This window comes from Oncorhynchus masou, chromosome 17 (genome assembly GCF_036934945.1).
Source record: "Oncorhynchus masou masou isolate Uvic2021 chromosome 17, UVic_Omas_1.1, whole genome shotgun sequence".
In the NCBI taxonomy this organism is placed as follows: Eukaryota; Metazoa; Chordata; class Actinopteri; order Salmoniformes; family Salmonidae; genus Oncorhynchus; species Oncorhynchus masou.
The window spans coordinates 6,018,788-6,046,366 of NC_088228.1; the positions used below are offsets into that span (position 1 = coordinate 6,018,788).

The following is a 27,579-nucleotide window of genomic DNA, read 5'->3' on the forward strand; positions in this document are numbered from 1 at the left end:
TCCCACCCACCACCACCCCACCACCCCACCACCCCCCACCCCTATACCCACCACCCCAACCCCTATACCCACCACCCCAACCCCTATACCCCCCACCCCTACCACCCCTATACCCACCACCCATATACCCACTACCCCTATACCCACCACCACTATACCCACCACCCCTATACCCACCACCCCTATACCCACCACCCCAACCCCTATACCCACCACCCGTATACCCACCACCACTATACCCACCACCCCTATACCCACCACCCCAACCCCTATACCCACCACCCCTATACCCACCACCACTATACCCACCACCCCTATACCCACCACCCCAACCCCTATTCCCACCACCACTATTCCCACCACCCATATATCCACCACCTCAACCAGGCAGCGCTTTCAATCAAGGGCTCTTTTTCCCTCACTTCCTCCACTGATCTCTAGAAGAGACGTCCCTCACGTCCTCCACTGACCTGTCGATGTTTAATGTAGGCTAACTGCCCCCTTTGATCACAACAGAAATGAGTCCCAGTCCAAGGAAGGAGAAAGGGTCTGCACTGTTCCTAACAGCAGTGTTTCTCAGCTTTTTACCGTATAACTACAGGACCACGATCTCACCATGTACAGTGGGGTCAGAGGTCACCACGATCTCACCATGTACAGTGGGGTCAGAGGTCACCACGATCTCACCATGTACAGTAGGGTCAGAGGCCACCACGATCTCACCATGTACAGTGGGGTCAGAGGTCACCACGATCTCACCATGTACAGTGGGGTCAGAGGTCACCACAATCTCACCATGTATGTATGATGCAAAAACACAACATTAGCTGGGTAATAGGCAAGGCAGTTAGAACATATTGTTCCTCTGATATACTATATCAGAAGAGATCAACTGAAAATGCCTTTGTAACTGGTCTTCAGTACGCTGTACGTTTTAGGGCACCCACAGCTTCAAGCCTCACCCCTCCTTGCTGAGGAGGTCCTAACATGTACGTCGTACTGCAGACCTAGCATGCCTCGGACATCAGAGGTTCACATCTGGAAACCTTTGCTACTTATTAAACATTTCCCCGTTAAGTGATTTCTCTCTGGTGGTTTTGCCTTTTCCTTTTTCTACTAAAACTTTTTTTTTAAATGACATATATTCATTTTCACAGCGTTTTTTTTTCCACGGGGCAGATGTGAAAATTGTCCTGTTTTAATCCACATATGTTTTGAGTCAAGTGAAAAGAGTTCACAGTGTGTTTCTTTTGAGTGTGTGTGTTAAAATCCTTTGTTTCCTTTGTTTCACCGGCATGATAAGGATAATGTCATTTTTCAACCTTAAAACGTTTCACCATCCCTGCCACAGACAATAAAGCTCCACTATATGAATTTGGCATCAGTGGGGGAAACATCATATCAGTACAGGGATGAGCAACTAGTCCTCGGGGTCCTGATTGACGTCACACTTTTTCCCCCAGCCCCAGCTAACACACCTGACTTCAATAATCAACCTGGTTTAGAATGCAATTTGTTTAACACGAGGACTGGCGCTGGCTATCCCTGCTTCAGTACTAATTTGTATTACTCTATCTGCAGGCTGTTTTATTTCTTTCCCTCTAGTGTTATACTATAATACAGGAGGTTGGTCCAAAACCGAGTACACTCAATGTAGACACCTGGTTGGTATGACAGCATTCACATCTCACAAAATGGAGAGCTTGGGATATTCTGTGCCCAATCAAATGAATGGAATAGTCAAAAAAGTGCAATGCCGTTCATCTGGCCTTCCAGACAACGCTGGACTCTGATGATCTGTTCTTCGTTTATCCTCAGTTCAATTAACAAGTTAAATCTGTACTCTTTAGTTGAAACAAGAACAAAATGTCACCCAGCCTCTGTTTTGGTAAAAAAAAAGCTGAGGGATGGGCCTGGAGAAATGTAACCACTCTCAAATCTATAGACAGAGCTATGGATGCAAGGACTGACAATCCATGAAATCTAAATTATAGTTATAACCATGTTGAACCATGTTATAACGTTTGTTTATGTAGCACACGGGGTTGTGTGAAATGTATTCCTCAGCCTGAAGTGTCCTGTTTGTGTTGCCTCATTAGCTAGCTTGAAGTGGCGTGATCAGCTAAGATGCTTAAGGAAGGACAGTCACTTGAGGCAGAGATCTCAAGTTTGTGCCAGCATGGGCTGAATCGGGAGGAAGTGGTACTTGCTAAGCAAGCAGTGTGATGTCCTTTACAGTGGTGCCGTGACCCCAGATCTACACATGCACTGGGGTCGCTGTTGAGTAAGTTTGAGGGGTCAATGTAACACATGGGTGGGGATGTGTGAAACTTATTCCTCAGCCTTTAGTGTCCCGCTTGCATCGTTCATCATTAGCTACCTTGGGATATTCCGTGCCTTATTATACAAACTATAAGCACGTACAGTTGTGGGTGTTTGAAAATTGTTGCAATTTGTATCTGAAGAAAATGTGGATTCCCTTTTAATATACATGGAGAAATCCTGGTTGGAGGACTCCAGATTTCCTGCTTATTCTCTCCTGATTACGGGAATCATCCAACTGGGAATGTATTGAATGTTCCCAGAATTTTGCAACCCTTGGCACACATAACTCACACAGACGTTTAGAACTGTTGTCAGTTATTTGATTTGATGAATCAAGCACTTTATATTCATTTTTAAATGACTGGATCCTAATGATCTTATAAGGAGCTACCGGAGGACACAAGACCGGAAATAAAACTGGCCAAGACCGCATTTGGGGGAAACAGTTTGGTTTTCAAATCTGCACACTGCTGAGAGTAAGAGGAGGCCTAAGCAGAAAACCGTGGGACAGTCATATCCTGTATGAAAACCTAGGTTCAAATAGTATTTGTTTCCATTCAAATACTTTCCATGTTTGATCAAGCCTGCCTGGAGTGCCAGATGGGTGAGGTTTGAACCTTTGGGACTATTCCATTGGTTCTGTTACTCCAAGCTAGCTTGAGCAAGCAACGCTAAAGAAAACAAAGAAAAACAAATACTACTTAACCCCAGGTCTGATGAACACATGTGGAATCCAGAATGAAATGTAGAAAAACAGAGAGCATCCAAGAGATAGATGCTGATAAGAGCACTTGATGTGCTGCAGGTGCTGCTGTTGTCAATGAAGGGAGGAAGGCTGAATGGAAATCCCCCTACAGGCTTGACATATCTGTTGAAAGGAGAGCACATGCTTCTTACAAATGGGGAAAGATAATGTGTTCCTTCCATAACAATCAAATCTGTTTGCGAAATATGTCCAGTTAGGTATGTTAACATAACATTTCAAGTTCAGGTTTTTCCATGAGATGAGAAGTGTTGAAATAACGATACCCCCCCAAAAAAACACCCAGGTCGTGTTCATTAGGCCCCAGACAGAAGAAAAAAGGTCAGACACTAAGTGAAACAGGAAGGTACGAGCTGAACATGTCAAATTAGAAAACACTAGTTTTTGTTTTCCATTGAAAAACATTTTGGTACAGTCTGCCCTAATGAACACGACCCAGTGCAGCAGACCTGAACTAAATTAGAATTCAATTTTCTTTCAGTGACATAAGCTCCACTCTATTGACCTATTGAGGACGGTCACTTGTGTTTGGGAGGCAGAGGTCCCGAGTTTGCACCAGGGAGGAAGTGGTTTTACATTTACAAACGTTGGAGTAAAACAAGCTTGTATTTTGGTTTTAGTAGGGAACGGCGGTTGAACTAAGCTCACGAGGCGTTTATAAGTCATATTCTGCAAGAATCAATGGGTATATATATATTGAATTTATAAGTCAAAAAATGGATCCAGAAAGTAAGGATTCGAGCTATAAAGGACAATCAATTAGTCTATAAGTCACTGTGATGGTCACCTACTGTGCATCCTGCTCTATGTCCCCAAAAAATAAGTGAGAAATGGAGAGTGAAAAAAAGTGTTTTTTGACAACCGCACACAAAGTCCACGGAAAAACACTTGCAAACGGCGTGCAACTCTGAATGAAGTGCTATGGGTGGGAGTGCTGAGACCAAAGGAAATCCTTATAGGAAGTTTCATCGGCTGACAGAAATGATTAGGCGCTCTCTCTTCACAGATGTCTGACCTGCAAAGTCACTCAGGTGCTTTTATAAAGCAGGTTCAAGTTTCTATTTAATAAAAAAAACGATTAAATTATAATATTGTTTTAACGGCCTTTTTCCCGGGTGTCTCCCATCCCATGTGTTGCGGTATTCGGTCCAACTGTTTCCTGTGTCAATAACATAAACACACAAGGAGACTTAAGGGCTTGAGCTGTTTTAAGATGCATTGGGTAACTAACTTCCTTAACAGATGCATGCTCTGTCCTTCCTTGTCCTCTCAAGAGTTGTGCAACAAACTCAAAGTCCATTTTCTTGCACAAACTATGGTAGAATCTCAATTGATTTTGGTCAGCTGCTCTCTTCCGTTGTATTCCTCGACACTTTGACTTTATTTTCTAAGGTCATCTCAGGCTAGTGACGTCTACAGGGGTGCAATCCCCCCCCCCCCAAAATCATCAGGCTAGTGACGTCAACAGGGGTGCAATCCACCCCCCCACCTCCAAAATCATCAGGCTAGTGACGTCAACAGGGGTGCAACCCCCCTCCTCCAAAATCATCAGGCTAGTGACGTCAACAGGGGTGCAACCCCCCTCCCCCAAATTCATCAGGCTAGTGACGTCAACAGGGGTGCAACCCCCCTCCCCCAAATTCATCAGGCTAGTGACGTCCCAACCCCCTCCCCCAAATTCATCAGGCTAGTGACGTCAACAGGGGTGCAACCCCCCTCCCCCAAATTCATCAGGCTAGTGACGTCAACAGGGGTGCAACCCCCCTCCCCCAAATTCATCAGGCTAGTGACGTCAACAGGGGTGCAACCCCCCTCCCCCAAATTCATCAGGCTAGTGACGTCAACAGGGGTGCAACCCCTCCCCCAAATTCCCCAGGCTAGTGACGTCAACCAACCCCCCTCCCCCAAATTCATCCCCAAATTAGGCTGTGACCAAACAATTCGTCAGGCTAGTGACGTCAACAGGGGTGCAACCCCCCTCCCCCAAAATCGTCAGGCTAGTGACGTCAACAACCCACTTCCCCAAATTCGTCAGGCTAGTGACGTCAACAGGGGTGCAACCCACTTCCCCCAAAATCGTCAGGCTAGTGACGGTCAGGCTAGTGACATCAACAGGGGTGCAACCCACTTCCCCCAAAATCGTCAGGCGCCGGAGGTCTCCTAACCAATTGTGCTATTATCTGTGTTTCTTTTCGCGATATTTGTAAATTATTTTGTACATAATGTTTCTGCAACCGTATCTTACGGAAGAAAAGAGCTTCTGGATATCAGGACAGCGATCACTCACCTCGGATTAGACAAAGGTTTCTTCAACAACAACAACAACAAGCAGGACTCACGCGATATTCTCCAAACACCCCACAGGGTAGACAACCCAATTTTTCGCAAAAGGAAACGACGCAGAGGAAGAAGAGCCGGATGCCTCGTCCGGACCCGCAGAAGACAACTAGGAAAGCTGCCATTACCGTCAATATTACTAGCCAACGTACAATCATTGGACAATAAACTAGACGAGGTACGATCACGAATATCCTACCAAAGGGACATCAAAAACTGTAATATCCTATGCTTCATGGAATCGTGGCTGAATGACAACATGGATATTGGTTATAGCCTGTAAGTAAGCATTTCACTGTAAGGTCTACACCTGTTGTATTCAGCGCACGTGACAAATAAACTTTGATTTGATTTGATTTTGTGACTTCAACAGGGGTGTAACCCCCCCCCCCCACAACATAAAAAAACATGTGTAAAGTGATCAAAACCTGCAAGACATTTTATAGATGAAAGGATAGGTAGTGTATAGTTTCTCCTCCGAGAAAAACAACAGTTGATTCAAAGGGGGAGCTGTTAAGCCAAGAGAGGATGAGGTTGCTAGGTATATGTTTACAGTATAAACAGAATTAAACAAGTATACAAAAAAATATGTTATAACACAAGCATCATTTCACATTATACAAACATTTTCAATAGTCTATTACAGTGTATTAGACATAACATCTGCATTCAAAGTTGATAGTATTGCTGTTCTAGTCGTAGAACTGTATGTCCAGGATGACTTAGTGCCTCTCCATGGGAATATGTCTCAGTTTTCCTCTCCGATGCTCTACCTGTGGAGGGGGAGAAATGAACAGGGGGGGAGAGGAGAGGAGAAGGAAGAATGGAGAAAAGCGCATTTAATGACCTCATAAATCTGTCTCTACATGGCTTGTAGCTGAGCTCTCCAGCCCAGAGGCTAAAGGCAGAGGCTAAAGACAGAGGCTAAAGGCAGACTAAAGGCAGATGCTAAAGGCAGAGGCTAAATGCAGATGCTAAAGGCAGAGGCTAAAGGCAGAGGCTAAAGACAGAGGCTAAAGACAGAGGCTAAAGGCAGATGCTAAAGGCAGAGGCTAAAGGCTGATGCTAAAGGCAGAGGCAAAAGGCAGATGCTAAAGGCAGAGGCTAAAGGCAGAGGCTAAAGGCAGATGCTAAAGGCAGAGGCTAAAGGCAGAGGCTAAAGGCAGAGGCTAAAGACAGAGCCTAAAGGCAGATGCTAAAGGCAGAGGCTAAAGGCAGAGGCTAAAGGCAGAGGCTAAAGGCAGAGGCTAAAGGCTGATGCTAAAGGCAGAGGCTAAAGGCAGAGGCTAAAGGCAGAGGCTAAAGGCAGAGGCTAAAGGCAGAGGCTAAATGCCCCCATTGTGCTTTTTGACCTTATGTTTTTCCCTTGTTCCCCATTATTATTTGCACCTGTGCCTCGTTTCCCCTGATTGTATTTAAACCCTTAGTTTCCCTCAGTTCTGTGCTCTGTGTTTGTATGTTAACCCAGCCCTAGTGTTCTGTGTATTCTTGTCGATTCCGGTGGATGCTCTTGTGGAATTCTGTTTTTGTTTTTGAGTATCTCTTGAGGCTTTTTTGTGCTATTCCTACCACCTTTTGGATTTGCCATTTTTGTATTGAAGGACTTCTCCTTTTTACTTTATTAAATACACCGTCTTAAGTACTGCTGTGTCTGCCTCATCTTCTGTGTTCTGCTGACTATTCGTGGCTCAGTTGGTTAAGTGACTGTTTCTCACTCCGGAGACCCAGGTTCGTAACCGGGTCCTGACAGTATTGAGACTTTTAGTTTCAGGTCTTTGAAATGTCAGCTAAATGTATAAGGCATCCCTGGACAGTGCATCAAAAAAGTAAAACATTTTTGATGCTTTGACCCACTATGGAAAAAAACGAGTGGTCTGGTTTCAATATTTCCCATTTACCTGACGTAAAAATCAAAATCGAATTTTATTTGGCAACATGCTTGGTAAACAACAGGCGTAGACTAACAAGTGAAATGCTTCCATAACCTTGTTTATTGGTGTACACAATGGTTGGTGGGTGTACAGGCCTCCCTTTTGCACGGTATAAGACCATTGGAACCAGGGAGAGCATAAAATATCACGTGTATCTGCAATACACCTCTATTATGAGCTTTATTATGGGTTTAGTCTTCACAAGCCATATTCTATAAAGTGGGTAACTCTAAAGCTAGTCCTCTTTGTTAAAACGTCATATATTTAAAATTCTACATGTTAATTCCCCCCAAATAGGACACTGGAACCTATGCACGTGTGACAATTGGTACCTACCTATCCCCTATCACAGATCCCAATAGTGATTAGGGGGTAGGGTCTGGGGTTTGGTTTAGAATTAGGATTGGGCAAAAGTTGTTGCAATTTATGCACATTGCTTGGCGTGCCATAGTTGTGGTCACAAACAAGACACTCTGGGAAGTCCTTATTTTTGAACGTTGATTGAGTGCTCATGGAGTTTTTAACCAGACAGTAACTCAGTGGTTCCCAAACTTGGGGTCAGGACCCCATGTGGGGTCCCATGAAATAGAAATAGGGCCCCTTGAGAAAATCTGTATTCTTATCAAACACGTTAATAACTTGATTATCTTCTAATGGGTATTAGAATACAACATTTTAGAGTCAACTAAGGACACTACAAACATATCTGTGTATAAATGTACTTAAGTATCAAAAGAAAAATGTTACACTCTATATTAAACAAACCAGTTAGTGCCATCTACCATACTACTCAGTACTACTCAATATTACTCACAACAAAGCAGTTTTTTAAATTTATTTTAGTTCACCTTTATTTAACCAAGTAGGCAAGTTGAGAACAAGTTCTCATTTACAATTGCGACCTGGCCAAGATAAAGCAAAGCAGTTTGACACAACGACACAGAGTTACACATGGAGTAAAACAAACATACAGTCAATAATACAGTAGAAACAAGTCTATATACGTTGTGAGCAGATGAGGTGAGATAAGGGAGGTAAAGGCAAAAAAAGCCATCGTGGCAAAGTAAATACAATATAGCAAGTAAAACACTGGAATGGTACATTTGCAGTGGAAGAATATGCAAAGTAGAAATAAAAATAATGGGGAGCAAAGGAGCAAAATAAATAAATAAATAAAATTAAATAAATAAAGTAGGGAAAGATGTAGTTGTTCGGGCTGAATTATAGATGGGCTATGTACAGATGCAGTAATCTGTGAGCTGCTCTGACAGCTGGTGCTTAAAGCTAGTGAGGGAGATAAGTGTTTCAAGTTTCAGAGATTTTTGTTGTTCGTTCCAGTCATCGGCAGCAGAGAACTGGAAGGAGAGACGGCCAAAGAAATAATTGGTTTTGGGGTTGACCAGATTGATATACCTGCTGGAGCGCGTGCTACAGGTGGGTGCTGCTATGGTGAACAGTGAGCTGAGATAAGGGGGGACTTTACCTAGCAGGGTCTTGTAGATGACATGGAGCCAGTGGGTTTGGCAACGAGTATGAAGCGAGGGCCAGCCAACGAGAGCATACAGGTCGCAATGGTGGGTAGTATATGGGGCTTTGGTAACAAAATGGATGGCACTGTGATAGACTGCATCCAATTTGTTGAGTAGGGTATTGGAGGCTATTTTGTAAATTACATCGCCGAAGTCGAGGATTGGTAGGATGGTCAGTTTTACAAGGGTATGTTTGGCAGCATGAGTGAAGGATGCTTTGTTGCAAAATAAAAAGCCAATTCTATATTTAACTTTGGATTGGAGATGTTTGATGTGGGTCTGGAAGGAGAGTTTAGTCTAACCAGACACCTAGGTATTTGTAGTTGTCCACGTATTCTAAGTCAGAGCCGTCCAGAGTAGTGATGTTGGACAGGCGGGCAGATGCAGGCAGCGATCGGATGAAGAGCATGCATTTAGTTTTACTTGTATTTAAGAGCAATTGGAGGCCACAGAAGGAGAGTTTTATGGCATTGAAGCTTGCCTGGAGGGTTGTTAACACAGTGTCCAAAGAAGGGCCAGATGTATACAGAATGGTGTCGTCTGCGTAGAGGTGGATCAGAGACTCACCAGCAGCAAGAGCGACATCATTGATGTATACAGAGAAGAGAGTCGATCCAAGAATTGAACCCTGTGGCACCCCCATAGAGACTGCCAGAGGTTAGAGTTAGAGCCATCCACAATACTACTCAATTCTACTCAGTACTACTCTCAACAAACCAGTTAGTGCCATCCACAATACTACGCAGTACTACTCAGTACTACTCTCAACAAACCAGTTAGTGCCATCCACAATACTACGCAGTACTACTCTCAACAAACCAGTTAGTGCCATCCACAATACTATGCAGTACTACTCAGTACTACTCTCAACAAACCAGTTAGTGCCATCCACAATACTACGCAGTACTACTCTCAACAAACCAGTTAGTGCCATCCATAATACTACGCAGTACTACTCTCAACAAACCAGTTAGTGCCATCCACAATACTATGCAGTACTACTCTCAACAAACCAGTTAGTGCCATCCACAATACTATGCAGTACTACTCAGTACTACTCTCAACAAACCAGTTAGTGCCATCCACAATACTACTCAGTACTACTCAGTACTACTCTCAACAAACCAGTTAGTGCCATCCACAATACTACGCAGTACTACTCTCAACAAACCAGTTAGTGCCATCCACAATACTACGCAGTATTACTCTCAACAAACCAGTTAGTGCCATCCACCACACTAGTCAGTATTACTCTCAACAAACCAGTTAGTGCCATCCACCACACTAGTCAGTATTACTCTCAACAAACCAGTTAGTGCCATCCACCACACTAGTCAGTATTACTCTCAACAAACCAGTTAGTGCCATCCACCACACTAGTCAGTACTACTCTCAACAAACCAGTTAGTGCCATCCACCACACTAGTCAGTATTACTCTCAACAAACCAGTTAGTGCCATCCACCACACTAGTCAGTATTACTCTCAACAAACCAGTTAGTGCCATCCACAATACTAGTCAGTATTACTCTCAACAAACCAGTTAGTGCCATCCACCACACTAGTCAGTATTACTCTCAACAAACCAGTTAGTGCCATCCACCACACTAGTCAGTATTACTCTCAACAAACCAGTTAGTGCCATCCACAATACTACTCAGTACTACTCAGTACTACTCTCAACAAACCAGTTAGTGCCATCCACAATACTACGCAGTACTACTCTCAACAAACCAGTTAGTGCCATCCACAATACTACGCAGTATTACTCTCAACAAACCAGTTAGTGCCATCCACCACACTAGTCAGTACTACTCTCAACAAACCAGTTAGTGCCATCCACCACACTAGTCAGTATTACTCTCAACAAACCAGTTAGTGCCATCCACCACACTAGTCAGTACTACTCTCAACAAACCAGTTAGTGCCATCCACCACACTAGTCAGTACTACTCTTAAACCTTTGGATGCCGTCTGCCACACTAGTCAGTATTACTCTCAACAAACCAGTTAGTGCCATCCACCACACTAGTCAGTATTACTCTCAACAAACCAGTTAGTGCCATCCACCACACTAGTCAGTACTACTCTCAACAAACCAGTTAGTGCCATCCACCACACTAGTCAGTACTACTCTTAAACCTTTGGATGCCGTCTGCCACACTAGTCAGTATTACTCTTAAACCTTTGGATGCCGTCTGCCACACTAGTCAGTACTACTCTTAAACCTTTGGATGCCGTCTGCCACACTAGTCAGTATTACTCTTAAACCTTTGGATGCCGTCTGCCACACTAGTCAGTATTACTCTTAAACCTTTGGATGCCGTCTGCCACACTAGTCAGTACTACTCTTAAACCTTTGGATGCCGTCTGCCACACTAGTCAGTACTACTCTTAAACCTTTGGATGCCGTCTGCCACACTAGTCAGTATTACTCTTAAACCTTTGGATGCCGTCTGCCACACTAGTCAGTACTACTCTTAAACCTTTGGATGCCGTCTGCCACACTAGTCAGTACTACTCTTAAACCTTTGGATGCCGTCTGCCACACTAGTCAGTATTACTCTTAAACCTTTGGATGCCGTCTGCCACACTAGTCAGTATTACTCTTAAACCTTTGGATGCCGTCTGCAACACTAGTCAGTACTACTCTTAAACCTTTGGATGCCGTCTGCCACACTAGTCAGTACTACTCTTAAACCTTTGGATGCCGTCTGCCACACTAGTCAGTATTACTCTTAAACCTTTGGATGCCGTCTGCCACACTAGTCAGTATTACTCTTAAACCTTTGGATGCCGTCTGCCACACTAGTCAGTACTACTCTTAAACCTTTGGATGCCGTCTGCCACACTAGTCAGTACTACTCTTAAACCTTTGGATGCCGTCTGCCACACTAGTCAGTATTACTCTTAAACCTTTGGATGCCGTCCGCCACACTAGTCAGTACTACTCTTAAACCTTTGGATGCCGTCCACCACACTAGTCAGTATTACTCTTAAACCTTTGGATGCCGTCTGCCACACTAGTCAGTACTACTCTTAAACCTTTGGATGCCATCCACCACACTAGTCAGTACTACTCTTAAACCTTTGGATGCCGTCTGCCACACTAGTCAGTATTACTCTTAAACCTTTGGATGCCGTCTGCCACACTAGTCAGTACTACTCTTAAACCTTTGGATGCCGTCTGCCACACTAGTCAGTACTACTCTTAAACCTTTGGATGCTTACACTAGTCAGTATTACTTTAAACCTTTGGATGCCGTCCACCACACTAGTCAGTACTACTCTTAAACCTTTGGATGCCGTCTGCCACACTAGTCAGTACTACTCTTAAACCTTTGGATGCCGTCTGCCACACTAGTCAGTACTACTCTTAAACCTTTGGATGCCGTCTGCCACACTAGTCAGTATTACTCTTAAACCTTTGGATGCCGTCTGCCACACTAGTCAGTACTACTCTTAAACCTTTGGATGCCGTCTGCCACACTAGTCAGTATTACTCTTAAACCTTTGGATGCCGTCTGCCACACTAGTCAGTACTACTCTTAAACCTTTGGATGCCGTCTGCCACACTAGTCAGTACTACTCTTAAACCTTTGGATGCCGTCTGCCACACTAGTCAGTACTACTCTTAAACCTTTGGATGCCGTCTGCCACACTAGTCAGTACTACTCTTAAAACTTTGGATGCCGTCTGCCACACTAGTCAGTATTACTCTTAAACCTTTGGATGCCGTCTGCCACACTAGTCAGTACTACTCTTAAACCTTTGGATGCCGTCTGCCACACTAGTCAGTACTACTCTTAAACCTTTGGATGCCGTCTGCCACACTAGTCAGTATTACTCTTAAACCTTTGGATGCCGTCCGCCACACTAGTCAGTATTACTCTTAAACCTTTGGATGCCGTCCACCACACTAGTCAGTACTACTCTTAAACCTTTGGATGCCGTCCACCACACTAGTCAGTACTACTCTTAAACCTTTGGATGCCGTCCACCACACTAGTCAGTACTACTCTTAAACCTTTGGATGCCGTCTGCCACACTATTCAGTATTACTCTTAAACCTTTGGATGCCGTCCACCACACTAGTCAGTACTACTCTTAAACCTTTGGATGCCGTCCACCACACTAGTCAGTACTACTCTTAAACCTTTGGATGCCGTCTGCCACACTAGTCAGTACTACTCTTAAACCTTTGGATGCCGTCTGCCACACTAGTCAGTATTACTCTTAAACCTTTGGATGCCGTCTGCCACACTAGTCAGTATTACTCTTAAACCTTTGGATGCCGTCTGCCACACTAGTCAGTACTACTCTTAAACCTTTGGATGCCGTCTGCCACACTAGTCAGTACTACTCTTAAACCTTTGGATGCCGTCTGCCACACTAGTCAGTACTACTCTTAAACCTTTGGATGCCGTCTGCCACACTAGTCAGTATTACTCTTAAACCTTTGGATGCCGTCTGCCACACTAGTCAGTACTACTCTTAAACCTTTGGATGCCGTCTGCCACACTAGTCAGTACTACTCTTAAACCTTTGGATGCCGTCTGCCACACTAGTCAGTACTACTCTTAAACCTTTGGATGCCGTCTGCCACACTAGTCAGTACTACTCTTAAACCTTTGGATGCCGTCTGCCACACTAGTCAGTACTACTCTTAAACCTTTGGATGCCGTCTGCCACACTAGTCAGTACTACTCTTAAACCTTTGGATGCCGTCTGCCACACTAGTCAGTATTACTCTTAAACCTTTGGATGCCGTCCGCCACACTAGTCAGTATTACTCTTAAACCTTTGGATGCCGTCCACCACACTAGTCAGTACTACTCTTAAACCTTTGGATGCCGTCCACCACACTAGTCAGTACTACTCTTAAACCTTTGGATGCCGTCCACCACACTAGTCAGTACTACTCTTAAACCTTTGGATGCCGTCTGCCACACTATTCAGTATTACTCTTAAACCTTTGGATGCCGTCCACCACACTAGTCAGTACTACTCTTAAACCTTTGGATGCCGTCCACCACACTAGTCAGTATTACTCTTAAACCTTTGGATGCCGTCTGCCACACTAGTCAGTACTACTCTTAAACCTTTGGATGCCGTCTGCCACACTAGTCAGTACTACTCTTAAACCTTTGGATGCCGTCTGCCACACTAGTCAGTATTACTCTTAAACCTTTGGATGCCGTCTGCCACACTAGTCAGTATTACTCTTAAACCTTTGGATGCCGTCTGCCACACTAGTCAGTACTACTCTTAAACCTTTGGATGCCGTCTGCCACACTAGTCAGTACTACTCTTAAACCTTTGGATGCCGTCTGCCACACTAGTCAGTATTACTCTTAAACCTTTGGATGCCGTCTGCCACACTAGTCAGTATTACTCTTAAACCTTTGGATGCCGTCTGCCACACTAGTCAGTACTACTCTTAAACCTTTGGATGCCGTCTGCCACACTAGTCAGTACTACTCTTAAACCTTTGGATGCCGTCTGCCACACTAGTCAGTATTACTCTTAAACCTTTGGATGCCGTCCGCCACACTAGTCAGTACTACTCTTAAACCTTTGGATGCCGTCCACCACACTAGTCAGTATTACTCTTAAACCTTTGGATGCCGTCTGCCACACTAGTCAGTACTACTCTTAAACCTTTGGATGCCATCCACCACACTAGTCAGTACTACTCTTAAACCTTTGGATGCCGTCTGCCACACTAGTCAGTATTACTCTTAAACCTTTGGATGCCGTCTGCCACACTAGTCAGTACTACTCTTAAACCTTTGGATGCCGTCTGCCACACTAGTCAGTACTACTCTTAAACCTTTGGATGCCGTCTGCCACACTAGTCAGTATTACTCTTAAACCTTTGGATGCCGTCCACCACACTAGTCAGTACTACTCTTAAACCTTTGGATGCCGTCTGCCACACTAGTCAGTACTACTCTTAAACCTTTGGATGCCGTCTGCCACACTAGTCAGTACTACTCTTAAACCTTTGGATGCCGTCTGCCACACTAGTCAGTATTACTCTTAAACCTTTGGATGCCGTCTGCCACACTAGTCAGTACTACTCTTAAACCTTTGGATGCCGTCTGCCACACTAGTCAGTATTACTCTTAAACCTTTGGATGCCGTCTGCCACACTAGTCAGTACTACTCTTAAACCTTTGGATGCCGTCTGCCACACTAGTCAGTACTACTCTTAAACCTTTGGATGCCGTCTGCCACACTAGTCAGTACTACTCTTAAACCTTTGGATGCCGTCTGCCACACTAGTCAGTACTACTCTTAAAACTTTGGATGCCGTCTGCCACACTAGTCAGTATTACTCTTAAACCTTTGGATGCCGTCTGCCACACTAGTCAGTACTACTCTTAAACCTTTGGATGCCGTCTGCCACACTAGTCAGTACTACTCTTAAACCTTTGGATGCCGTCTGCCACACTAGTCAGTATTACTCTTAAACCTTTGGATGCCGTCCGCCACACTAGTCAGTATTACTCTTAAACCTTTGGATGCCGTCCACCACACTAGTCAGTACTACTCTTAAACCTTTGGATGCCGTCCACCACACTAGTCAGTACTACTCTTAAACCTTTGGATGCCGTCCACCACACTAGTCAGTACTACTCTTAAACCTTTGGATGCCGTCTGCCACACTATTCAGTATTACTCTTAAACCTTTGGATGCCGTCCGTCAGTACACTCTTAAACTAGTCAGTACTTTGGACTCTTAAACCTTTGGATGCCGTCCACCACACAGTACTACTCTTAAACCTTTGGATGCAGTACTAGTCAGTACTACTCTTAAACCTTTGGATGCCGTCTGCCACACTAGTCAGTATTACTCTTAAACCTTTGGATGCCGTCTGCCACACTAGTCAGTATTACTCTTAAACCTTTGGATGCCGTCTGCCACACTAGTCAGTACTACTCTTAAACCTTTGGATGCCGTCTGCCACACTAGTCAGTACTACTCTTAAACCTTTGGATGCCGTCTGCCACACTAGTCAGTACTACTCTTAAACCTTTGGATGCCGTCTGCCACACTAGTCAGTACTACTCTTAAACCTTTGGATGCCGTCTGCCACACTAGTCAGTACTACTCTTAAACCTTTGGATGCCGTCTGCCACACTAGTCAGTACTACTCTTAAACCTTTGGATGCCGTCTGCCACACTAGTCAGTACTACTCTTAAACCTTTGGATGCCGTCTGCCACACTAGTCAGTACTACTCTTAAACCTTTGGATGCCGTCTGCCACACTAGTCAGTACTACTCTTAAACCTTTGGATGCCGTCTGCCACACTAGTCAGTACTACTCTTAAACCTTTGGATGCCGTCTGCCACACTAGTCAGTACTACTCTTAAACCTTTGGATGCCGTCTGCCACACTAGTCAGTATTACTCTTAAACCTTTGGATGCCGTCTGCCACACTAGTCAGTACTACTCTTAAACCTTTGGATGCCGTCTGCCACACTAGTCAGTATTACTCTTAAACCTTTGGATGCCGTCTGCCACACTAGTCAGTATTACTCTTAAACCTTTGGATGCCGTCTGCCACACTAGTCAGTATTACTCTTAAACCTTTGGATGCCGTCTGCCACACTAGTCAGTATTACTCTTAAACCTTTGGATGCCGTCTGCCACACTAGTCAGTATTACTCTTAAACCTTTGGATGCCGTCTGCCACACTAGTCAGTATTACTCTTAAACCTTTGGATGCCGTCTGCACTAGTCAGTATTACTCTTAAACCTTTGGATGCCGTCTGCCACACTAGTCAGTATTACTCTTAAACCTTTGGATGCCGTCTGCCACACTAGTCAGTATTACTCTTAAACCTTTGGATGCCGTCTGCCACACTAGTCAGTATTACTCTTAAACCTTTGGATGCCGTCTGCCACACTAGTCAGTATTACTCTTAAACCTTTGGATGCCGTCTGCCACACTAGTCAGTATTACTCTTAAACCTTTGGATGCCGTCTGCCACACTAGTCAGTATTACTCTTAAACCTTTGGATGCCGTCTGCCACACTAGTCAGTATTACTCTTAAACCTTTGGATGCCGTCTGCCACACTAGTCAGTATTACTCTTAAACCTTTGGATGCCGTCTGCCACACTAGTCAGTATTACTCTTAAACCTTTGGATGCCGTCTGCCACACTAGTCAGTATTACTCTTAAACCTTTGGATGCCGTCTGCCACACTAGTCAGTATTACTCTTAAACCTTTGGATGCCGTCTGCCACACTAGTCAGTATTACTCTTAAACCTTTGGATGCCGTCTGCCACACTAGTCAGTATTACTCTTAAACCTTTGGATGCCGTCTGCCACACTAGTCAGTACTACTCTTAAACCTTTGGATGCCGTCTGCCACACTAGTCAGTACTACTCTCAACAAACCAGTTAGTGCCATCCACCACACTAGTCAGTATTACTCTCAACAAACCAGTTAGTGCCATCCACCACACTAGTCAGTATTACTCTCAACAAACCAGTTAGTGCCATCCACCACACTAGTCAGTATTACTCTCAACAAACCAGTTAGTGCCATCCACCACACTAGTCAGTATTACTCTCAACAAACCAGTTAGTGCCATCCACCACACTAGTCAGTACTACTCTCAACAAACCAGTTAGTGCCATCCACCACACTAGTCAGTATTACTCTCAACAAACCAGTTAGTGCCATCCACCACACTAGTCAGTATTACTCTCAACAAACCAGTTAGTGCCATCCACCACACTAGTCAGTATTACTCTCAACAAACCAGTTAGTGCCATCCACCACACTAGTCAGTACTACTCTCAACAAACCAGTTAGTGCCATCCACCACACTAGTCAGTATTACTCTCAACAAACCAGTTAGTGCCATCCACCACACTAGTCAGTATTACTCTCAACAAACCAGTTAGTGCCATCCACAATACTACGCAGTACTACTCTCAACAAACCAGTTAGTGCCATCCACCACACTAGTCAGTATTACTCTCAACAAACCAGTTAGTGCCATCCACCACACTAGTCAGTATTACTCTCAACAAACCAGTTAGTGCCATCCACCACACTAGTCAGTATTACTCTCAACAAACCAGTTAGTGCCATCCACCACACTAGTCAGTATTACTCTCAACAAACCAGTTAGTGCCATCCACCACACTAGTCAGTATTACTCTCAACAAACCAGTTAGTGCCATCCACCACACTAGTCAGTATTACTCTCAACAAACCAGTTAGTGCCATCCACCACACTAGTCAGTATTACTCTCAACAAACCAGTTAGTGCCATCCACAATACTACGCAGTACTACTCTCAACAAACCAGTTAGTGCCATCCACCACACTAGTCAGTATTACTCTCAACAAACCAGTTAGTGCCATCCACCACACTAGTCAGTATTACTCTCAACAAACCAGTTAGTGCCATCCACCACACTAGTCAGTATTACTCTCAACAAACCAGTTAGTGCCATCCACCACACTAGTCAGTATTACTCTCAACAAACCAGTTAGTGCCATCCACCACACTAGTCAGTACTACTCTTAAACCTTTGGATGCCGTCTGCCACACTAGTCAGTACTACTCTTAAACCTTTGGATGCCGTCTGCCAGACTAGTCAGTACTACTCTTAAACCTTTGGATGCCGTCTGCCACACTAGTCAGTACTACTCTTAAACCTTTGGATGCCGTCTGCCACACTAGTCAGTACTACTCTTAAACCTTTGGATGCCGTCTGCCACACTAGTCAGTACTACTCTTAAACCTTTGGATGCCGTCTGCCACACTAGTCAGTACTACTCTTAAACCTTTGGATGCCGTCTGCCACACTAGTCAGTACTACTCTTAAACCTTTGGATGCCGTCTGCCACACTAGTCAGTACTACTCTTAAACCTTTGGATGCCGTCTGCCACACTAGTCAGTACTACTCTTAAACCTTTGGATGCCGTCTGCCACACTAGTCAGTACTACTCTTAAACCTTTGGATGCCGTCTGCCACACTAGTCAGTACTACTCTTAAACCTTTGGATGCCGTCTGCCACACTAGTCAGTACTACTCTTAAACCTTTGGATGCCGTCTGCCACACTAGTCAGTACTACTCTTAAACCTTTGGATGCCGTCTGCCACACTAGTCAGTACTACTCTTAAACCTTTGGATGCCGTCTGCCACACTAGTCAGTACTACTCTTAAACCTTTGGATGCCGTCTGCCACACTAGTCAGTACTACTCTTAAACCTTTGGATGCCGTCTGCCACACTAGTCAGTACTACTCTTAAACCTTTGGATGCCGTCTGCCACACTAGTCAGTACTACTCTTAAACCTTTGGATGCCGTCTGCCACACTAGTCAGTACTACTCTTAAACCTTTGGATGCCGTCTGCCACACTAGTCAGTATTACTCTTAAACCTTTGGATGCCGTCTTTCACACTAGTCAGTACTACTCTTAAACCTTTGGATGCCGTCTGCCACACTAGTCAGTACTACTCTTAAACCTTTGGATGCCATCTGCCACACTAGTCAGTACTACTCTTAAACCTTTGGATGCCGTCTGCCACACTAGTCAGTACTACTCTTAAACCTTTGGATGCCGTCTGCCACACTAGTCAGTACTACTCTTAAACCTTTGGATGCCGTCTGCCACACTAGTCAGTACTACTCTTAAACCTTTGGATGCCGTCTGCCACACTAGTCAGTATTACTCTTAAACCTTTGGATGCCGTCTGCCACACTAGTCAGTACTACTCTTAAACCTTTGGATGCCGTCTGCCACACTAGTCAGTATTACTCTTAAACCTTTGGATGCCGTCTGCCACACTAGTCAGTACTACTCTTAAACCTTTGGATGCCGTCTGCCACACTAGTCAGTATTACTCTTAAACCTTTGGATGCCGTCTGCCACACTAGTCAGTACTACTCTTAAACCTTTGGATGCCGTCTGCCACACTAGTCAGTACTACTCTTAAACCTTTGGATGCCGTCTGCCACACTAGTCAGTACTACTCTTAAACCTTTGGATGCCGTCTGCCACACTAGTCAGTATTACTCTTAAACCTTTGGATGCCGTCTGTCACACTAGTCAGTACTACTCTTAAACCTTTGGATGCCGTCTGCCACACTAGTCAGTATTACTCTTAAACCTTTGGATGCCGTCTGCCATAGCGGCCTCCACTTTAGAGGTGACCGTTTTAATACTCGTCACTGAATTCTGTATCAGAAAGTAGGCTATACCTCATTACTCACGTCTTGTTCACAAAGCTCTGCTACACAAAGCTTCCAACATACCCCATTTATATGAGACCAAACCCGTTTGCAGAGTTAGTTAACTCTTGAGGTCCCGTTTGTCTCCACATAGTTTGGTAAATCCACCCTTGGTTTTAATGCACCACAGTAATGGAATACATTACAAAACAAATTCCACCCGGATTCCCTGCTGCCGATAGGGCAGTTTATAACTATGTTGTTAAATGAGTTCACTGAAGCAATTGTTTCAGTCGATGATTAGAACTTAAACTGTAAAAAAAAAATTGATGTTATGATGTCATAGCTGTCTTGTAGCTTTTATCATTTTGGTTGTTGTTGTTGTTGTATTGATGGGTTTCTTTTTGTCCTCAGGGCACCATTGTAGACACTGGTCTCAATTGGGTTTCCCTGAATAAATAAAAGTTACTCTGAAACTCTGAAACGCTGACCTCTGAATTAGAATACACTTATCTCAATCTCAACATTGAACAAAGCATTATGATGATAATGCTGAAAAAATATAATCAGTTAGTTATGTCTTTAGTTATGTCTTTGAAATATAACCTAAGTAAGTTCTCTGGACAGAAACTAGAAACACCAAATCTGGAGGTTTATCAAAGGTCAGGCCTTCCGATTCTTTGATGTTGTTCATGAAGTGTTTTCCTACTGCCCTCAATATGTAGTATAACCTCGAGGATTTTGGGTCTGGCTATTACATTTCCTTTCAAAGTAGCTACATCTATTAATAGATAGGAAGCAAGAGCACTATTGGTCATGAATGAAATCCCCAAATTGTACAGTGCTATTAAAATGAACCATATGGGTTTTAGGAAATCTCTCAAACAGCTGGCAGTGGGTTTATACCTAGGCTGGCTAGCGCTAGCAGTCGACAGATACAGTATCTAAATTATAATACCGTAAGACACTGAACATCGGGTGAATCTCCTCCAACAATTTCGTTTCCTTCATTTTTCTGCTCAAAAGGAGCACTTTATCCTGTTTTATACAACGGGTGGTTCTAATCCTGAATGCTGATTGGTTAAAGCCTCATTCCAGCCGGTGTCTATTTCACGTGTTACCACCGACTATGGCGTTGAAATGCCTATTTACTCGGTTCCGTCTGACTGCGCAGTCCACTGTCTCATCAGCCCTACCCACTGTCTCATCAGCCCAATCCACTGTCTCATCAGCCCAATCCACTGTCTCATCAGCCCAATCCACTGTCTCATCAGCCCAATCCACTGTCTCATCAGCCCAATCCACTCTCATCAGCCCAATCCACTGTCTCATCAGCCCAATCCACTGTCTCATCAGCCATATCCACTGTCTCATCAGCCATATCCACTGTCTCATCAGACATATCCACTGTCTCATCAGCCCAATCCACTGTCTCATCAGCCCAATCCACTGTCTCATCAGCCCAATCCACTGTCTCATCAGCCCAATCCACTGTCTCATCAGCCCAATCCACTGTCTCATCAGCCCAATCCACTGTCTCATCAGCCCAATCCACGGTCTCATCAGCCCAATCCACTGTCTCATCAGCCCAATCCACTGTCTCATCAGCCATATCCACTGTCTCATCAGCCCAATCCACTGTCTCATCAGCCCAATCCACTGTCTCATCAGCCCAGTCCACTGTCTCATCAGCCCAATCCACTCTCTCATCAGCCCAATCCACTGTCTCATCAGCCCTATCCACTGTCTCATCAGCCCAATCCACTGTCTCATCAGCCCTATCCACTGTCTCATCAGCCATATCCACTGTCTCATCAGCCCTATCCACTGTCTCATCAGCCCAATCCACTGTCTCATCAGCCCAATCCACTGTCTCATCAGCCCTATCCACTGTCTCATCAGCCCTATCCACTGTCTCATCAGCCCTATCCACTGTCTCATCAGCCATATCCACTGTCTCATCAGCCATATCCACTGTCTCATCAGCCCAATCCACTGTCTCATCAGCCCAATCCACTGTCTCATCAGCCATATCCACTGTCTCATCAGCCCAATCCACTGTCTCATCAGCCCAATCCACTGTCTCATCAGCCCAATCCACTGTCTCATCAGCCATATCCACTGTCTCATCAGCCCAATCCACTGTCTCATCAGCCCAATTCACCCTCTCATCAGCCCAATCCACTGTCTCATCAGCCCTATCCACTGTCTCATCAGCCATATCCACTGTCTCATCAGCCCAGTCCACTGTCTCATCAGCCCTATCCACTGTCTCATCAGCCCAATCCACTGTCTCATCTCTACTATAAAAAGCATCTAGACATTATCTCACATTTCTTTTAGACTAACATTTAGTTTTCAACCGTGTAGATTTGTATAAACCTTGCTGTCTGTCTCTCCATCATCTGCAACATTGTTTCAATATTCAAATTCTATCTCCAGCTGTCCCATAGTAATGAAGGTGTCAGGAGTCGGGACGAGACAGACTGGCAGGCAGCGTTTCTCAGTCAGTCGAAATCATGAATCAGCTGGTATCATTTTTATGGATATATACAAAGAAATGTCAATTGAAAAAAAATTAAAATGAAACGAAGTGCAGCTAGTTTTCAATCTTTCCAGCTTCAGTTTGAAGTGATTGTGTTAGATGTTACCATGACACAAGGCGAGACCCAGATGAAGACTCAGGAGTACAGATTGGAGTTTAAAATAATCCAAAAAGGAGTAGGCAAGAGAATGGTCATGGACAGGCAAAAGATCAAAACCAGTTCAGAGGCCAGTTGGTAAAGAGTGGCAGACAGGCTCGAGTTCAAGGCAGGCAGAATGGTTAGGCAGGCGGGTATAAAGTCCAGAAACAGGCACGATTCAAAACCGGGAGGACTAGTAAAATGAGAATAGCAAAGGCAGGAGAAAAACACTGGTTGACTTGGAACATACAAGACAAACTGGCACAGAGAGACAGGAAACACAGGGATAAATACACTGGCCCAGAGAGACAGGAAACACAGGGATAAATACACTGGCCCAGAGAGACAGGAAACACAGGGATGAATACACTGGCCCAGAGAGACAGGAAACACAGGGATAAATACACTGGTGCAGAGAGACAGGAAACACAGGGATAAATACACTGGCCCAGAGAGACGGGAAACACAGGAATAAATACACTGGCCCAGAGAGACAGGAAACACAGGGGTAAATACACTGGTACAGAGAGACAGGAAACACAGGGATAAATACACTGGCCCAGAGAGACAGGAAACACAGGGATAAATACACTGGTACAGAGAGACAGGAAACACAGGGATAAATACACTGGTACAGAGAGACAGGAAACACAGGGATAAATACACTGGCCCAGAGCGACAGGAAACACAGGGATAAATACACTGGTACAGAGAGACAGGAAACACAGGGATAAATACACTGGCCCAGAGAGACAGGAAACACAGGGATAAATACACTGGCCCAGAGAGACAGGAAACACAGGAATAAATACACTGGCCCAGAGAGACAGGAAACACAGGGATAAATACACTGGCCCAGAGAGACAGGAAACACAGGAATAAATACACTGGCCCAGAGAGACAGGAAACACAGGGATAAATACACTGGTACAGAGAGACAGGAAACACAGGGATAAATACACTGGCCCAGAGAGACAGGAAACACAGGGATAAATACACTGGTACAGAGAGACAGGAAACACAGGGATAAATACACTGGCCCAGAGAGACAGGAAACACAGGGATAAATACACTGGCCCAGAGAGACAGGAAACACAGGGATAAATACACTGGTACAGAGAGACAGGAAACACAGGGATAAATACACTGGCACAGAGAGACAGGAAACACAGGGATAAATACACGCAGGGTCCTGCGTGGCTCAGTCGGTAGAGCATGGCGCTTGCAACGCCAAGCGTCGTGGGTTCGATTCCCGCTGGGACCACCCATATGTAAAAGTAGTGGCCCCAGCCGACTTGTAAGTCGCTTTGGACAAAAGCGTCTGCTAAATGGGATATATTAAATACACTGGCCCAGAGAGACAGGAAACACAGGGATAAATACACTGGCCCAGAGAGACAGGAAACACAGGAATAAATACACTGGTACAGAGAGACAGGAAACACAGGAATAAATACACTGGCCCAGAGAGACAGGAAACACAGGGATAAATACACTGGCCCAGGGAGACAGGAAACACAGGGATAAATACACTGGCACAGAGAGACAGGAAACACAGGGATAAATACACTGGTACAGAGAGACAGGAAACACAGGGAAAATACACTGGTACAGAGAGACAGGAAACACAGGGATAAATACACTGGCCCAGAGAGACAGGAAACACAGGAATAAATACACTGGTACAGAGAAACAGGAAACACAGGTATGGTAACCCATTGTATAAAAGTGATAATGCCCTCATAGCCGGTGTTGAGAGGATATCTGAGGGCGGTTTTTGGAATGCGATGGTACCCCGTTGTATAAAAGTGATAATGCCCTCATAGCTGGTGTTTAGAGGATATCTCAGGGCGGTTTTTGGAATACGATGGTAACCCGTTGTATAAAAGTGATAATGCCCTCATAGCCGGTGTTGAGAGGATATCTGAGGGCGGTTTTTGGAATACGATGGTTGCTATGGGTAACAGTGCTGTCACAATGGATATGATGTGTGCATTTATAGGCCAATTTTGAAACTGTAAAATAAAAACATTTCCCATAATTTTCATTGACTGGACATTTTGAAGTTAGCATGGGAATTATGCGTCACAATAGTAAACCACAGCAATTATGCCATTCTGCTTCAATTGTATAGGGTAGGCCAGTAACTTTTGCAACCAAATTATTTTACTGTGCCTGGTCACATAGAGACTTTGATTCCCATATCTGATACTGGATATACAGTGGTTCTGCGGTATTGCGGCACACCTTGCGTGCTGCCGCAGAATTCTGTGGCACGTCATTAAATTGTCAGCCATTTTTTCTGTTACTGCAAGTTTTTGCTAGTGACCACCAGAGGGCATTGTTGAGAAGCATTTGAAAGTATTTTGTATTGGCATAACCAGAGAAATTAAAACCTTTTTTTGTAATAACATTGAATATGGGATTGATTTTAAGAAATTTGGCTTAATTCATTTGATTAATATTATGGTGTTTCTATTCAGAAAAAAACGAAACCCTCAGGGTTTCCGTTCGGATGGAATGGAAAATATGGCGCTGTACAACGTGACAGTCGGGAGTAGGCTACTGGATTGGAGGATTCTAAATTGTTTGCATTCATTAGACAACTTTGTTTCAATATTTCTGTAAATCAGTGATATTTATTCAAACAGTAATTCGTTATGGATATATCATTAAATCAACATCTGCAATTTTAAAGATAATTTTTTTAATCATTATTTTATTAACCAAATGTGTTTATTTGTTTATTAGGCTACTGTGCAGTCTACAATACGTACTGTTGTAAACATGGGAAAGTGCCTAATTCCTTACATAAGAGAGAGCATGCCATGTCTGTACTACAGATTGCGGGACATGCGGGACACCGGTGTTATTTCAAAGTCCTGGTATGAGTAGGTGTGTCCAAACTTTTGACTGGCACTTGCTTAATTAATGACGAATCATAAGGTGTGAAAAATGAAAAACCCTCAGGGTTTCCATTAAGATGGAACAGAAAATATGGCGCTGTACAACGTGATGAGATTGCTCTGAAATCGGTGTTGATAGCCAGAGCGAATTTACGAAAGCACCCGAATGTCCATTGAGAACGCACAATGACTATACCATTTAGCTAAGCTAAGAATGATGGGAATAATCAAGTCAACAACCGTTGTGTAGTTAGATAGCCTATAGTAAACATACTGGCAAGTTTGATGTATATCTACTAAAGTTTGGTAGCTAGCTAACATACCGGTACATGCAGCTGTAATGATATGCTATGTGGTTCGTGAGGATAGCATAGCTAACAAATTGTCAGCCAACATAACGTGTAAGGTCACTTATTTGAAAAGTCATTACTTTATTACATTGAGTAGCAAGCTACCCCTTGGTCGTTAGGGCAAATCTGGTCTGTGATAGGAGGGAAGGGGGGGTTCACACCTAGCTCGGCTTTTAGACCATTCTTTAGTAAACATTGAATAGTCTATTGTTCAGTTATTAGCCCCCCTCCCCAACTTCCAACAAATTGTTGTTGTTGTTGCCATCTCATTCCTTTCCCTCTTCCATGCGTCATCATTCTGCGCCTGAGTGGCTCACTTGTGGGCGTGCTGGCAGGATATGGCAGCATCTTCGGTTGTGCGTCAAGAATTCTGCACGTTTGTATGAAGGTGTGGTTATTCACGGGCAAATTGTTATATGCCTTGGAGGTACATTTGTGTCTTTTTGTCGAGAGCAAGACTTATTTTATTTTCAATCAAAAATAATTATTCTGAAAGCAACTTTTTTCCGACACAAAGGAAGTCATAGCGGACACCTACGAAGAAGGACTGTGTGATGATGGCATCTCAGGTAAGCAGCACTAGGCGTTCTTCTGTCCAACTTTTACATGGCTAGTAGTTAGCTCCTACGATTCAGTGTCGGTTCATTACATTCTACTATATTACATACATGGGGCGGCAGGGTAGCCTAGTGGTTAGAGCGTTGGACTAGTAACCAAAAGGTTGCAAGTTCAAGTCCCCAAGCTGACAAGGTACAAATCTGTCGTTCTGCCCCTGAACAGGTAGTTAACCCACAGTTCCTAGGCCGTCATTGAAAATACAAATTTGTTCTTAACTGACTTGCCTAGTAAAATAAAGGTAAAATTAAAAAAAAATACCGTAGAATGATGAATCATTTACTATTCTCAAGCTAACCAAAAGCATTTAGCTACAAACGCCTGTTCTCGCCATTTTCAGTTGAATTAATTCTTTCATGGCAACTCATGAGCCATGTCATATTTGTTTCATAGTCGATATATTTCATGACAGTGTAACGGTTCGTTTTTGTTTTACAGAAGGATGAAAGAAACACAATATGTCTGTCACGAAGAGTTAGAGAGTCTGTGCAGTGTGTTGATGGTGCAGGAATCATATTTCACCTAATGAACAACCACAAAACCAGTCTGGTGTTCAGCTTTCTGTGCTGTATTGACGTATCCTGAAAATGACATCTGCTGCTGTAGATTGAACGGTCATATCTCAGTTATTGTTTTCATATCTACAAAAAAAAATAAGCTATTTTCTTTACTTTCAGAGAGCGAGCTGATCAAGGGGTCGAATATGTAGATATTGCCAGATGTTCACTGTCTGAGGAACAGGCCGCGGAAGCTTTATTGCTGGCGAAAGTGTCCACAGCCAGAGGTAATTGAACTGTTCTGAGTTCTTCCTCTCTGCCTGTCTTGTTGTACATGGAACCTGTCTCACGTGCATTAATAAAAAAAAACTTAAGATGTCTGCTGCTAATATTCAGATTTACACCACATTAACACAGCCATTTTCACT

The 27,579-nt window shown here is 44.0% G+C and overlaps 1 long non-coding RNA gene and 1 other non-coding gene across 2 annotated transcripts; both read left to right on the forward strand.

The window, feature by feature from the left end:
• Positions 1-5,531: 5,531 nt before the first annotated feature.
• Positions 5,532-27,437, forward strand: LOC135558121 (uncharacterized). Its single transcript, XR_010458304.1, has 3 exons — positions 5,532-5,704; positions 26,557-26,608; positions 27,332-27,437. It is a non-coding gene; the product is annotated as an uncharacterized LOC135558121 (long non-coding RNA).
• On the forward strand, positions 23,972-24,047 carry trnaa-ugc (transfer RNA alanine (anticodon UGC)). Its single transcript has one exon. It is a non-coding gene; the product is annotated as a tRNA-Ala (tRNA).
• Positions 27,438-27,579: the final 142 nt, after the last annotated feature.